Here is a 3640-nt window from a genome sequence, read left to right on the forward strand (position 1 = left end):
TCAGATGCCAAGGAAACTACAAAGAAACAAAAAAGTGTATTCATTCCAGGATTCATTGATTGAGATTTTTAAGTGCCCCTTTTTTCCCATAGAGGTCCAGAGCAGTGATAACGTGCCAGGAGTGCTGTGTTTTCTGGCATGAGCTCCCATCCTCTAGTGGTCCTGAGACAGTAGATTGATCCTGGAGCCTTCTTGAAATGAGCAGGTGGTCCGGTTGTGTAGAATATGTGTAGCCCAAGTCCTGGGGGTGGAGGTGGGGCAATGTTCACCATAGCTGGAGGGCCACTTGAGAGTAGGTGGAAGGAGTTGACAGATGCATCTTCTGCTGCTGCAGGAGGAGAAGGAGCTCCTAGCAGAGCTGGAATGAGCTCTAGCAGGATCCCAGAGTCTGTGGTTCTGTCCTTTTTTTCTTTTCCTTTGGTTGCTTGTGATCTTCCCCATTTTACCATGAGCCTGCAGCCATTGACAGTCAATTTATTAAAGGACTTCTCAGTGGCCACTTCTTCAGCCTGCCCTGTGGGAAAGCAGCACACTGCTGGCCAGGCCTGGTGGCTCATGCCTGAAATCCCAGCACTTTGGGAGGCCGAGGAGGGCAGATCACCTGAGGTCAGGAGCTCGAGACCAGCCTGACCAACATGGTGAAATTCCACCTCTACTAAAAATACAAAATTAGTTGGGCATGGTGGCACATGCCTGTAATCCCAGCTACTTGGGAGGCTGAGGAGGGAGAATCGCTTGAACCTGTGAGGCAGAGGTTGCAGTGAGCCAAGATCACGCCACTGTACTCCAGCCTGGGCAACAAAGAGCAAAACTCCATCTCAAAAAATAAAAATAAATAAAAATAAAAATAAAAATAATTAAATAAAAATAAAAGCACACTGCTGTCTCTGCACAGTGATCATCCAGGTCTCTCTACATAGGTAGAGATGATTTGTTAGCTTGGTCTCAGTAATGATACCCTCCAGATCATCAACATATAGTGTGGTGATAGCCTTATCCCCTGGTGGATCTAGATGAGGCATTGTTAAAGCCTGCTTTAGAAGCTTCTACGCTCCAGCTCCAGGATCACTGATTCCATAATACTGGTCTTTAATATTCTTATCAGCAACGGTATCATCTGGATCTGCAGGCCTCTCATGCCTATATGGACATGCCTCTCCTCTTTCACTCTCTCCTTTCATCCAGAAGGAGCAAATGTGGGCCTTATTTCTTAAGTGGTAGGATATGGTCTGGGCTAGTTTGTTCAGCATGTCACTGCTAGATGTGGCTTTCCCCAGCAGACCAACTGGCTGTGTTCCATCAGAGTTAGAAACCTCTCTTTCCATATTCTGAATGGAGTACTTTTGCTCACCTCCAACTTTGGCATGTCATCTTTTAAGGATAGTCCTGCATCATGTACCTGGATGGACAGGCCATACTCTGCCACTAAGAGGCAGGTCTGACAGAAATTAGTTAATTTGCTGCAGCTTTGGTACCCTTCAGTCTTCTTGAAATGCATGTAAGCTCCAGGGCACCAGCCAAACACTGAATGGTTTGGCACAGATTTTGCATTCCTTCCCACACTTTTCCTTGGTTATTTGGATATCTGGGTTTTCTGCAAGACATGTCTAGCACAGAATGCAGAAGTCTGCTTCCTCCCAGTTCTTCCTGTTGTAGGTGTGGAAACGCAGAGAGGTCACCATCTTGAGAGCATCTGGAGGCAGTGGTAGCTTTCCAGGTGGGAGAGAGGACCACTACAAATCCCATCAGGCCCAGCCCTAAATTTCATGATTTTTCTGCAAGAATAGTAAAATGGATGACCTTGAAGTCCCATTTCTTCATAAGTGACTTTATGCAATATGAGATTAATTTCCCTGTTAACAATAGTTTCAAGACAGAAGTGAGTGTAGAGAGAAATGGATGAAAGAGGAGATTTTCAGTTTATAAAGATCTGTATGCTTTGTCTTTTTTTTAGTGCATATCTTTTATAAATGGAGATAGAAGAAAAATGATGGCAGATACTGTTTGGCAGCAAAGCAGCAGTGTTACCCTCATCACTATTTGTATTCAGATAGCAGGAACCTTGTCATTGTGACACTGTGTCTCCATGAAATGCTGCGTTTGTGACTAGTTGTGTCCGAAGTTTGATTTCTCACAGATCAGCAAGGGACTGGGATCCTGTCACAGCCCGTTCAGGTTTGCTATGAATATACTTGCCTTCCAGGAGCTGAGCTGAGTGCACCCCACCCCTTCCCTCTGCCCTTCCTCTTCTCCTCTTATTTTGTTATTGAGTTGTAAGAGTTATTTAAATATGCTGGATACCAGTCCATTATCATATATATGATTTGCAGCTAGACAGGATTTTAAGCATCAACAAGCATAATCTCCATCTTTCATAAATGTGTGCCGAGGATTAGAGACATTAAAAGACAAATGATAGATCATTGATTTGGGGCAGAAACAGACTTGCATCCAGATGTTCCTACTATCAGGTGTGGGAGGACACTGCAAATGCAAAATAATGAAGAAGTATATCTTCCAAGCTTCATACTTCTTTACTTCAGCTCAGCACTAAACGAAATGCTCTCATGAAGTAACAGAAGTGTTTAACTCCACTGAGCCCCATATTAGGAGTCACAAAAGAACTTCTCTGTGAACTTCATCTAACCCTTCTAACCAAGGAGATCTTTTCCATTGAAGTAATATCTAATGGAGCATTTTCCAAGATGTTTTTTATTGATATGCGTAGCAAAAGATCCATCCTGATGGGTACAAACACCCTTAAAAGGAAAACATGTACAAAACAGTACATTATTAAGGAAGATTGTACTCAATGTATAAGACCACATTGAGGAATGTTAAAAATCACAGAAATGGTGTTGGTTTCATTTTGGGGCTTTAAGAAATACTGTGTCATTAGAGCATATGTGACAGTCTAGTTTGAAAAATATAACAAATTAAAGTGGGACTTTTCAAAAGGGATTTCTTTCCGAAAAGGTCAGCTATAAAAACAGGGAGTGGGGGAGATTTCTTACTCCCAAGATCACCAAAATAACATCATTTATTGGACTTGATGCCCATATGTTAAGTTTTACAATGTTCATCACTAAATGTAACAAATGTAGTTAGAAAGCAGTAAACTTAGAAAAGAATCAGTACCAATGATATAGGTAATAATAACAGAGAAAACTGAAAATTTTTTGCCCTTTTCTAAATACATATATTATTTTGTTTTTAGGTTAGTCATTTTAGGATAAAAACTGAGATTTTTTGGGGGGGATGGTTTGCAACCTCCACCTCCCAGGTTCAAGCGATTCTCCTGCCTCAGCCTCCAGAGTAGCAGGGATTACAGGCACCTGCCACCATGCCCTGCTAATTTTTGTATTTTTAGTACAGATGGGGTATCACCATGTTGGCCAGGCTGGTCTCAAACTAAGCTCAAGTGAACCGCCCACCTCAGCCTCCCAAAGTGCTAGAATTTCAGGCATGAGCCACCGTGCCTGGCCGTGTGCACAGATTGTCTTTGTGTCTTATGGTTCACCTTTTGATGTAAAGAGACAAACTGCACCTCATTTTAATGCTAAAACCCTGCCCTAAAGTGAACATGTGATGTATGTTACATGTATGTTTACCTGTTATGCATGCGCTCAGCTCCCCTCAT

At 42.5% G+C, this 3640-nt stretch overlaps 1 pseudogene; it reads right to left on the minus strand.

The window, feature by feature from the left end:
* On the minus strand, positions 1-1682 carry LOC129018769 (pre-mRNA-splicing factor RBM22-like; annotated as a pseudogene).
* Between the last annotated feature and the right edge of the window lie 1958 nt (positions 1683-3640).

Source organism: Pongo pygmaeus, chromosome 17, assembly GCF_028885625.2.
Source record: "Pongo pygmaeus isolate AG05252 chromosome 17, NHGRI_mPonPyg2-v2.0_pri, whole genome shotgun sequence".
Lineage (NCBI taxonomy): Eukaryota > Metazoa > Chordata > Mammalia > Primates > Hominidae > Pongo > Pongo pygmaeus.